The sequence below is a fragment of the Micropterus salmoides genome, unplaced genomic scaffold (genome assembly GCF_014851395.1).
Source record: "Micropterus salmoides isolate LMB-PRFRI ecotype aquatic unplaced genomic scaffold, ASM1485139v1 Ms_hic_scaffold_8, whole genome shotgun sequence".
NCBI classification, from domain to species: Eukaryota; Metazoa; Chordata; class Actinopteri; order Centrarchiformes; family Centrarchidae; genus Micropterus; species Micropterus salmoides.
In genome coordinates this window covers 37,615,607-37,628,228 of record NW_024044570.1, presented here as the reverse complement: position 1 = coordinate 37,628,228, position 12,622 = coordinate 37,615,607, and positions in this window count along the sequence as shown.

Here is a 12,622-nt window from a genome sequence, read left to right as displayed (position 1 = left end):
GAAGATCCAAGATTTTTGAATCAACTTAGGAACTTAAGATCAGGAAAGCTCAGCCTCTGTGACCATTCATTTTTAAATCTTTCACTTGTTTTCTAACTTTATTAAAAAGCAATACTACAAAGCCAGAGAACTACTTTCCGTGAACTGATGAACTGAAGGTTACAAAACAACCACAGATTAAAGATCAGCTGAAGTGCACTGCAGTCCAAACAGTTTCGACCACTAAAATTACACATGAATCCCCAAGTTTCCATGTGTACTGCAGCGTGTTACAGCAATACAAAGTTTGCAGCACTTCATGTCTGCACTGATATGTTTTCCAGAGCATCAGCGAGTGCTTTTCGTCTTAGTCATCCTGCATAACTCTGGTAACACACCCACAACAAAGACAACACACACAGCAACATCAGTCAGGGTGCATGTTAGTTCAAACATGGCAAGCCACACACAGACTAAACACCACACACAGTAAACATGTTTCTCAGCCATGCTGTGCAGTTTAGAGCCTCACACATATTCAGCCTTTCAGCCTGTGTATTCCTCTGCATGGATAATTTAGAGTGCAGAATTTTATTTTGTAAATCTTTTTACTTCCACCATGGGAATGTACTCACATTTCAACACATCACTGCCATAGACAGAATATACTGCATAGATAATCAAACAAAACTTGCCTGATACACTGAAGAGGAAGAGGATAAGGAATGGGGGCTCAGGGAATCTATGCCTAAAGGCAGGGTTGTTTTTCTAAAACACTTTTTTTCATATATGTTGAAACTGTCTTAATATACCAATAAATATTAAAAAGTTAAGTGCTCTAAACAAGAGATAATGGAAATCTGTAGTCCTCACACGGCTGCAATAAACCCAGACACTCGTTCCATTTGGACCGAATGTTATGTCTTCCTCGCTATATAGCTACCAGCCCTGCTGCTCCTGTTTTGTTACAAAGTTTTGTTAAAAGTAGGAGAGGAAGGGCTTTAAGACTTTAAAACCCCTAGTTTAGTCCCTTGTGGAGTATAACAGTTTACTGTTATGGTGGTTTGGCAGATTTTCACTAAATTAACTCTAACTCCTGTGCCAGTAATGACAGGAAGCCTGAAAGTAGACTGTGCACCTGAAAGTGCAAACTCCTCAGCAGCCACATATATTGAAATTCCTGCTAGAAAATGTTTCAGAGACTATAGACCAGAATGGTACGAAACAAATAACATTCTGTCTCAGCCCTGAAAATATATACAGTATTTAAAATGGCTTGAATGACTTGTAGTGGACTAGGAACAGCTGTAGACAGGGGCAGCCCTACAACATGATGTATAATTAGTGGGTGTCCTACTAAGGCTACATCTATACTACTACGTTATTGTTTTAAAAGGAAAACAATCTCCATCCACACCAGCGTTTTTTCAAAGTCCTCCATTTTCTCACATCCACACTAAAATGCTACCCCGGAGTTTTGAAACGAAAACGGAGCATTTTCAAACTTCTCCGTTTTAGTTCTTCAGATTCACCGTTTTAGTCTGGAGGAGGTGCAAATGGAGCAAAAGGTCTGCAAGGAAAACGTAGTAGTGTGGATGTAGCCTTAGTCCCCCATCCTCCTGGGAGAGTCCTACTCCCCCTTCCTCTGGCTCTCAGGCTAACTGCCCTCTTTAGCCTGACAACTCTGTCCCAACTCCTCCCCTCCCTGTAACCTCTGAGGGCCTCACTGCTGACCAGGTGAGAAGACAGCTTGATGAGACTCGCCGTCTCTATTTTCTGAGGAGGCTGAGGTCCTTCAACATCTGCTGGACAATGCTGTGGATGTTTTATGAGTTTTATGAGTAGCCAGTGTTATCCTGTTTGCTGTTGCATACTGGGGCACCAAGTTAAGGGTAGAAGATGATGATAGACTCAACAAACTGAGGCCAGTGACGTTGTGGGGGTGGAGCTGGACTCTCTATCGGTGGTATCACAGAGGAGGATGCTGTCCAAGCTACATGTCATCTTGGACAATCCCACCCACTCCATGATCACTCCATCACGATTATTATACATTAATTCATTTCACAACACTGGTAATTACGGAAGCCCTAAGCGGCCATCGCTTTATATTTTTACTTTACTCCGTTTTCTCGTGATAACGGGATTATTCTCTGGTCTGATGAAACAAAAATTCTCTTTGAGTCTTTGGCCTGAATGGCAAGCGTCATGTCTGGAGGAAACCAGGCTCCGCTCATCAACTGGCCAATACCGCACTGTAAGAAATGACCTATAGAATTTAGTCAATAAACATGAGTTAACAATTTGCCCTCACATGTATTGAGTGTAGGGTACCTAAATGTACTACAGACTAAAAAAAATTAGGTAAAGTCTACTAACATTTTTAAATACTGTAATGGACTGGATGACTAGTTGATGTTTATTGTCAGAATGTCACTAAGACTGTTCTAGCCAGCTGAAGGCCGATATAGACTCCTGCCATGCATTTATACTTGTGCGTAGGTGTGTCCGTCATTCTGCAATTACACCCCCAAATGCTAGTCAGCAGTAGCTCTACAGACTTTTGCCAGCCGAGCAGGCTAACTTCCGGGGTAAAATTGTATATGTGCGGCTAGTGTAGCCTTTTCAAATGTTACCCACCGAATGGATCACATTCTGATAGCGAAACGAGTCATTTCACTCGGGTTGTGACGGTCAAATATATTGATTCACTGTGTTACAGCCACCGTTTTGGCCGCTACTAAAAGTTACTTCAAAGCACGGGGTACTTCCGGTCCGCTCGGAGGCATTGCGAGGCTACCCAGCCGACCAATCACAGAGCTTACGGTCCACGTCGACTCGACGTGTAGTTACATTTTTGAGGAGGTGCACGTCAGGCGACGGCGTAGCCTCTGCGTAGCCCCGTAGCCTACGCTGTCAATTTGACGCAGAAGTATAAATTAGCCTTAAGGCAGAAAGGGCTGTTTAGAATAAGCTCTGTGTGGGATGGTTGTTATTGTTCCTGCTTGGCCGAAGGATGTGTGTGTGTGTGTGTGTGTGTGTGTGTGTGTGTGTGAGAAAAGGTGTAGAGGGACAGAGAGTTAAGAAAATAAAGTAAGCGTGTAGCGCTCTGTGGCGGCAGAGTTGTTTTTGGTGTTGGCTACGGCCCACATTAGCCTGTATTTTGCAGTGTCCAGTGCAATACCTTCCGGACTACTGCACATGAGAGCCCTGCAGTGGTGGCTAAAATCCAAGGGATTCTCCCCGAGGGGAAATCCGCTCCGTCTGATACGGGTTACGAGCAGATGCCTTCGTTCCCTGTCTGTATGGAGGAAATCTTGGTTCCTGTCCCAAGGTCCCGTGTTGGGAGCGATCTGTCGCCGAACAATTATTTCAACAGACGCCATGGACGGCCGCTTTGCGAGAGGCCCCTGGGAGGACCGCTCTCTGTGGTTGACACATCCTTGTCAGAACCGACAATACGGCAGTGGTGGCCTATTATGCGCGCCCGTTATGCAAACTGGCACATCATATCCTCCTATGGTCCCAGCAGAGACTGCTGTCCCTCAGAGCGATGTACGTCCCTGGGACCCAGAATCAGGGAGCAGACCTGCTGTTGAGACAGGGGCTAAGGCCCGGGGAATGGAGACTCCACCCCGAGGTGGTGGAGTTATTATGCGAAGGGCCTGACGACAGGAGCAGTCGAGAAGAGAAGGATGTACGGCCTAAAGTGGAATGTGTTCACCACCTGGTGCAGAGAACGGGCGGTGGACCCAGTTACCTGCTCGGTAATTGTGATACTGGAGTTCCTCCAGCACCGTTTCTCCGCTGGCCTCTCCCTGTCCGCGCTCAAAGTGTATGTGGCTGCCATTGCAGCATTCCACGCCCCTCTGAGTGATGGGCCCTTGGAAAGGGCTTCCACTGGTCGTGCGCTTCCTCCGTGGAGCCAGGAGGATGAGACCCGTGACTCGTTCCAGGGTTCCCTTTGTATGTAAACTCACCGCCGCAAATGCTCACTTGGCTTTTGGTCTGAAAGCCCCATAACTTCTATTTTTGTAGGATTACTTTCAAAAACATGGTAATGTTTTATATACTACTAGTATACTGATTATCTGTATGTCATATGACAGGTGAACAGTAAATAAGGAAACCTGAAACAACCTCAAACACCACCCTCATTTGGAAAGATAACTGAAAATGTTTAGTGAATAAAGTTTCCTCCAAAATAAAGCATTGTAGACTGAAAAATTGTGTGATGGGTTTTAATTAGATGGACATACATCAAAGCTCCTCATACTGTGCATTCTCAAAGTTAGTCAGTGTTGTAACTAGATATATACCTTCGCTTAACTTTCCCAGGAACTGTAGAACTGATGAACAACCTTGTTGTGTACCAACTGACTGCACTAGGAACATTGCTATGTGATAATAAGAACATTTGCAACAGTATTGTGAAGGCCGTCACAGTTGCATCTTCCAGTGATTGCTTGTCAAGAATTGCATTTTTCTGAATAATAATTGTATAAAACATGCATATGAACATGTAAACAAACCCAGTATGCTTACAAATATTACTGCAAAAGCATCTACAATAAACATTACAATGCCATAACAGTTTATATCTCATCTAAACACTTCTGCTACAGCTTCTGCTGTAGAACAATGTTTTCCTGTAATACATGAACTGGTCACTTGCAAATTAATGATTTATGACATTACAATCATCTGGTGTTATTGCACATTAAGATCTTCTGTGTCAATGCATCAGCTGGAAACGCTGGAAATATCATTTGGTGCATAAAAAGATAATTTCGTCAAATCTGTTTGTAATTGTACCTTAATATAACCCCCTACATTCAACAGTTTTTGCTTTATTTAGCTTTTCAAATGCCCATTGTCAAGCTCTGCACAGAACTCTGGATATGAGCTATAGCTGCATGGTAACTCAAGTGCTCCACATGTGTGTGCCACAGGACTGCGACTTAGACCACACAACCTATTAAAAGTTGATCCTGTGCAAGAATCAACTGTAAGAAAATCTCCAGTTTTACCCACTTCCATCAGCATATCTGCAGTTAACATGTAAGATAAATTGACATTTGTTGTATGTAATTGCATAGCTGAACAACCAAACTAAGGACTGGTGTCAATCCCGTTCTATTAAAAAGTTCAATCTGCATCATCCACACTCCTTTGCAGACTATGCTGCATTGGTGGCAAGTGGTTTCTATGTTGTGGTGATTAGTGCAGCACAAGTACAATAATTACCTTTGAATGGGTCTGTAAAAATGCAGTAATTTCTACTGACACTTACTCTTTCATGTTTGTCCTGTGTTGAATCACTGGTTGCTGGATCAGAATCATTGTCTTCCGGTGATAATATCTCCTGGTTTTGTTCCTCAATGATCGTGTCTGCATTCTCCTGGTCTTTAAAAAAAATAGCAGATGAGCAGACAGTGGGCTTGTAAAGCGATGAGAGCTTGTCCAACTGTTTCAAACTAAGCTTTTCTTTATTTCTACTTATTGTAAATGAACATTCACAGAAGTAGAGAGAGAAGTGGGGCAGAAATAGTATTTACATCTTTCGCAACTCAACTATTACCCCTGAGTGAACACATAGTTTTTTGCAGGCTTCCTGTTTCAAATAGATATGAGTTTAGACAACAGATTTATGTTAAAAAGTCACTGAGGACAGCAGTGAATGTACAGTACATAGACTAAATAAGACCATGGGTTAGAAAACTGAGGTGGACCTTATTAAAATAGGCTACCCTTTGAAAACAGTCCAAATTCATCAAAAGCATTGCTTTTCACTTCACATATCATCATGAGACAGGTGTGATAGACTACACTAACTAATCTCACTGCCCATAAACAGAGTGATTATTATGTCTGCCCTTGTTTTTAAGCCCATAGTATAAGCATTTAGGCATGAACTGATAACTTCATCATTTTCATATTCTCTGGATATCCCACAACGTAGGAATTGATAAGAAAACATTAAACCTGCCAACAGTGTGTCACACTAAATCTGCTCCTGTATTGTAAGCATATAGCCTTCACTTTACCAACTAACTTCAATAATTTCTTCATCTAAACCATTAACCTTTTAGACCCCATCCCGAATAGGTTGCTTAAAGATGTTTTACCCTTAGTCAGCACTTCTATACTAGATATGATCAATCTATCTTTATCAACAGGCTATGTACCACAGTACTTTAAAGTAGCTGTAATTAAACCTCTTTTGAAAAAGCCCAAACTTGATCTGGATGTTTTAGCCAACTATAGACCTATATCTAACCTTCTATTCCTCTCTAAGGTCCTGGAGAAAGCAGTTGCTAAACAGCTGTGTGACTTTCTACAGAGCAATAGTTTATTTGAGGATTTTCAGTCAGGATTTAGAGCTCATCATAGCACAGAGACAGCACTGGTGAAAATTACTAATGACCTCCTTATTGCATCAGACAAAGGACTTGTCTCTGTACTGGTTTTATTAGATCTTAGTGCTGCATTTGATACCATTGACCATCAGATCCTATTGCAGAGACTGGAATATTTCATTGGCATTAAAGGAACCGCTCTAAGCTGGTTTAAGTCCTACTTATCAGATCGATTTCAGTTTGTACATGTTAACGATGAGTCCTCCATGCACGCCAAAGTTAGCCATGGAGTTCCTCAAGGATCTGTCCTTGGACCAATCCTCTTCACTTTATATATGCTTCCTTTAGGCAATATTATCAGGAAATATTCCACAAGCTTTCATTGTTATGCAGATGATACACAGGACCGCCTTTTTTCATCTACGTAATATTGTGAAAATCAGGAACATCCTGTCTAAAAATTATGCAGAAAAACTAGTCCATGCATTTGTTACTTCTAGGCTGGATTACTGCAATTCCCTATTATCAGGCTGCTCGAAAAAGTCCATTAAGACTCTTCAGCTGATTCAGAATGCCGCAGCATGTGTTCTGACAGGAACCAGGAAAAGAGATCATATTTCTCCTTCCTTCCTCTTAATGGTCAGGCACCATCTTATCTTAAAGAGCTCATAGTACCTTATTACCCCACCAGAGCACTGCGCTCCCAGAATGCAGGGTTACTTGTGGTTCCTAGAGTCTCCAAAAGTAGACTAGGAGCCAGAGCGTTCAGCTATCAAGCTCCTTTCCTGTGGAACCAGGTTCCAGTTTGGGTTCAGGAGGCAGACACCATCTCCACATTTAAGAGTAGGCTTAAGACTTTCCTCTTTGATAAAGCTTATAGTTAGGGCTGGCTCAGGTGAGTCCTCAACCATCCCTTAGTTATGCTGCTATAGGCCTAGACAGCTGGGGATTTCCTATGATGCACTGAGCTCCTCTCTCCTCTACTTTCTCTCCCTCTGTATGCAACCTCATCCCATTATTGCATGTTACTAACACAACTTCTCCCCTTTCCGGTAGTCTTGTGCTTTCTCGTCCCTCTCCTCTCTCCTCCTATCACTTCCTGCAGGTGGCTCTGGAGCTGTGGAGTCTGGATCTGTGGTTGCGGGTCACCTGCTGCCCCTGTGTTCCTGCTCGGAACCCTCTGCTACAACAACTATTGTTACTAGTCCTATTGTTATTATTGTTATTATAATCATTAACATTACGATTGTTATCATTAACACTACTATACATATCTATACCATTTTTCATTTAGTCTATAGCAACATCACCTTTACTGTCTGTACCTCTGTGTGTGTATATTGTGTAGGCTGCCTCCCTCCCCTCTCTCTCCTTCCATCCCTCTCTTTTTCTCTCTGTTCCTCTCTTCCCCTTACCCCAACCCCCCCACCCCCACCCCCCACCCCTCTCGCTCTCCCCCTCTCTCTCTCTCTCCCTCTCTCTCCTTCACCCCCAACCGGTCGAGGCAGATGGCTGCTCACCCTGAGCCATGGTTCTGCTCGAGGTTTCTGCCTCTTAAAAGGAAGTTTTTTCTTGCCTCTGTTGCCTAGTGCTGCTCTTGGTGGGAATTGTTGGACTTCTGTAAATAGCATCATAGAGTACGGTCTAGACCTGCTCTTGTATGAAAAGCGCTGTGAGATAACTGTTGTTGTGATTTGGCGCTATATAAATAAAATTGAATTGAAATGAATTTTATGTAGCCTGCACGCAGCCGCCATTAATGCAAAATGCACAGCCTCTTTTTTAATATGTTTAGTGATCAAATAGTGCTCCTACACATGAATCATACACAAACGTTGTCATCTGTTTTTTTAGTTTTGTCTAATGATTTCACCAACAATGTTTTGATAACACAAATCAGACAGATGATAAGTTCTTTGGCCTGTCCTGTGTGGGCTTGAAGTCCGAAGATGTATCAGAATGAATAACTGACACTTCCTTAGGTGAACCTTCTTTATCCTTTTCCTGTTAGCAAGTGTAGATGCGCAGCATTCGTAGTTTAGTCTGCTTGTACAGCTGGTTCACTGTGCTTTCAAGAGGAATTGTCTTGTGACTGAAATCACAAATACTGAACTGGAAGTCTTCCACCGGTCCTTTGGCAGAATGTCCATTTGGAAAAAACAAGCCTTTGCCAATCTTCAGTAGCTCCTGCATAGTTACTGTCAGGTGCCGTGTTCCTCCTCCATGCCTTGGACCTGGTGATAATCGCCCTTATCAAAGTGGAGCCATCCTATTTCAACCCGCCGGGTGTCTTTGGCTACATGTCTGTTGCCAACACCACTGCCTGTTGCCTCACCGCTGGCAGGAGTTCCCCTTCGAGGGAACTCAAACTGCGTCGGTTACGACACTATGGGAACGCCTCTAGGCAAAGCAGGTCTGAATGTGAATGAAATCACTCCAATCCTATTGGCTTGTTGCTAGAACGGTAAGGTGTGACGGAATAACCGGAGGAGTATAAAGCACACCTGTACACACTCATCATTAGCTTTTTTCTATTCAGCAGGTGCTCTGTATGTTGTTTGAAGAAAGCTCCAGTCCTACAAGCAGTGTGTCTTACCTGAAGAAGAAGTCTACCAGCATGTTCGGCAACCAAATGTACAGAAGGTGTGTTTTTTCTTGCCCTCGGTACATCACGGATGGAGATTCTCATGAGATGTGTGTCTCATGTTTGGGGATGGAGCACGCCCGAGCAGCTCTCGAGGGGGCTGCCTGTGCCCTTTGCGAAGCCCTTTCCGTGCGGGTACTGAGGTACAGCATGGCTCTCTTTTCCGAGGATGGCCGGATGTGTTCTCCCCGTGGTGCGGGCCCTGCGGCCGCTGAGGCGGCCCGGCGGCTTCACTCATGGGGTTCACAGCGCGATCTGTCGGAGGATTTCGGGACGGCTGAGGCTTTTTCCCGATCTTCATTCACTGGCTCCGACGCTTCCTTTCCACGTTCGGGAGCCCGTTCTCGGCTTCTCCCGCTCGTGGTTTGGATCCGGAGACGCTGCAGCAATCCGACTCCGAGGAGGCAGACGTGCTCAGCGTAGTGGACAATGACTTCCGGGTGTTGGGGCGGCGTCATCTGGCGGCGCCCGACTATGACGTGCTGCTAGAGGTGGTGACTAGAGCCGTGGCTAAGCTCAATATCAACTGGCCACAGGAGGAGCAGACACAACAGGCTAGTGGTAAGCTTGATGAAAGGTTTCTTAAGCACCACACGCCACCTCCACGCCGGTCTCTACCATTCTTTCCTGATTTACATGATGAACTGAGTAATCATGGGGCAGACCTTTCTCTATACGGCTTTCCACACCCCTATCACTGAATTACAGTAATGTGATGGGCGTTAGGGACCGTGGTTATGGGAGGATGCCTCGGGTGGAGGATGCGCTTGCGAGCTATCTCTCCCCTCGACTTGCGTCCTCCCTGGAGAAGCCGGCGTTACCCTCCAAGCCATGTCGCACCACATCTACGCTCATGGGGAAGGCGTACATGGCAGCGGGCCAGGCAGGTGCGAGCTTGCACACCATGGCGGTGCTTCAAGCCTACCAAGCCGACCTGCTACAGGAGATGGTTCAGAGGGGGGGTCCCTCTGAGGAAGATCTGGCGGAGCTTCGCAGAACCACGGAGTGTTAGACGCAGGGCGAAGCGTTCTGCCAGTACCTCCCTCACCGGTCTGGACCCAAGGCAGCTGAGGCTGCCAGGCGTAGGTCCCTGGTGTTGCTTCTCGGGGGCCCCCCCGAGGAGCTGGGGCAGCGAGACGGCGCTCTCACCCTCAGCCTTCTGAGAGACGCGATCTGAGGACCGTCATCCAGTCCCGACGGAGCTCAGGGAAGACCGGGTTGGGGGAGTCTTTCTCCCCTCCCGCACCCCCCCCCCCGAAGGCTGATCGAGGTCCCCTCTGCCGTGGCAACGGGTGATGTTATCCCGCTGTTTACACGTTCAGGCCGCACCTGCCATCATCTAGTCCACGCCGTACTGCCTGCCCCGAGGGTCTGCAGTCAGGCGGCGTTCAGACTCACTCACCATGGATCTTCGGCGACTCTCCCCTGCCGTTCTGGGGCTTCAGGGGTCCACCAGAAGATCACACGAGACACCGACCACCAGCCCTGAGGGGCTGGTTCCGTTGGCAGACTTTGCAGAGGCTTGGCGGAGCCTGACGAACATTTCTCCGTGGGTCCTGCGCACTGACATACATGGGTTTCGACTACAGTTCAAAACCCGCCCTCCAAAATTCAACAGGGTGGTTTGGACTGTGGCCCGCCTGTAGTATGGGATTCGACAACAATGCAGGCACAATTGTCTCTGGCACGTGTCAACACCATATTGGCTGCCGTGAAAGGGGTGAAGTTAGGCCACGCCATCACTATAAAACACTTTCAACGAGTGTTGGGTCTCCTGGCGGCTGCGTCCAGTGTAATACCATCTGGACTGCTGCACATGAGACCCCTGCAGTGGTGGCTAAGGACCAAGGGTTTTCCTCTCTGTCTGATTTGGGTTACGCGCAAGTGTCTTCGTTCCCTATCAATTTGGAAGGAAACTTGGTTCCTGTCCCAGGGGCCCGTGCTGGGAGGGTCTTGTCGCCGGCTGGTCATTTGGACAGACGCCTCCCTCACAGGCTGGGGGCGCGGTCATGGACGGCCGCTTTGCATATCAACTGTCTCGAGATGTTGGCGGTGTTCCAGGCTCTAAGGAGTTTCCTGCCCGATCTCTAAGGCCACTATGTCCTGGTTCGTTCCGACAACACAGCGGTGGTGGCCTATCTGAATCACCAGGGCGGTCTGCGCTCGCGCCCTCTGTACAGACTGGCACGTCAGATCCTCCTGTGGTCCCAGCAGAGGTTACTATCGCTCAGGGCGATGTATCTCCTGGGGACGCAGAATCAGGGAGCAGACCTTCTGTCGAGGCAGGGGCTGAGGCCCGGGGAATGGAGACTTCACCCCGAAGTGGTGGAGCTCTTGTGCGAAGAGTTCGGCCCCATAGACGTGGATGGCCCGCTGTGGCGGGTCCCTCTGAGGAGAGACCTGCTGTCCCAGGTGCAGGGCCGGGTTCTTCACCCTTGCCCCGCCATATGGCGACTGTGGGTCTGGCCCCTGAGGGGGCACAGTACCTAGAGGCGGGTCTAACAGCCGGAGCAGTCGAGACCCTCCTCAGCTCCAGGGCCCTGTCCACATGGATCCTCCGTGGTGCCCGGAGGATGAGACCTGCGACTCGGTCCAAGGTTCCCACTTGGGATCTGGCGGTGGTTCTTGGGGCGTTGGTTGACGCCCCCTTCGAACCCCTGGAGTCAGCTGAGGCTAAGCACTTGACCCTCAAGATGGCCTTTCTCCTTGCTATCACCTCTCTGAGGAGGGTGGGGGATCTCCAAGCGCTTTCAGTTTCTCCGCAAGCCTGGAGTTTGCCCCGGGGAATATTAGGGCTATCCTGCACCCTCGTCCAGGATACATCCCTAAAGTGCCTTCTTGTGCGGCAGGGTCCACAGTGCTGCAGGCATTCATCCTCCACCTCATGTGACGGCGGAGGACGGGAGACTTCATCTGCTCTGCTCTGTCAGAGCACTGAGAATTTACACTCTGAGGTCCTCCCGTTGGAGGAAGGCTGACCAGCTGCTAGTGTGTTTTGGGTCCCCCAGGGCTGGGCTCCCTGCATCCAAACATACTATTAGCAACTGGATTGTTCAGACTATTTCCCTGGCCTATCAGGTGCGTGGTTTGCCTTCACCTGTGGCTGTGAGGGCTCATTCTACCAGAGGTATGGCGGCCTCTCGAGCCCTCCTTTCCGGGGCCTCTTTGCAGGATGTTTGTTTAGCGGCTGGCTGGGCCACTCCGCACACATTCATTCAGTTTTACAGTCTTGACCTTCCTTCGGCACCTGGCACTCGTGCGCTCTCCTCTTAGACGTGCCACTTTATTGCACACTGGTACTGGTGTGCTTTATACTCCTCCGGTTATTCCGTCACACATTACCGTTCTAGCAACAAGCCAATAGGATTGGAGTGATTTCATTCACGTTCAGACCTGCTACGCCTAGAGGCATTCCCATAGTGTCGTAACCGACGCAGTGTCTCGTTCCCCTTCTCGGGGAACCAGGGTTACATACGTAACCCGAGACGTTTTCTGTAGTCCCTGTAGTTTGTCTCTTACTCTCTGCATGAGAGTGGACTAACCTGCCTTGACTTCCCCCCGGTTTACGTTTGTCACAGTTCTTTTCTGAGAAAAAGCTCTGAGTGCGGTCCTCATATCTCACAATATTCTGCCCCAACTT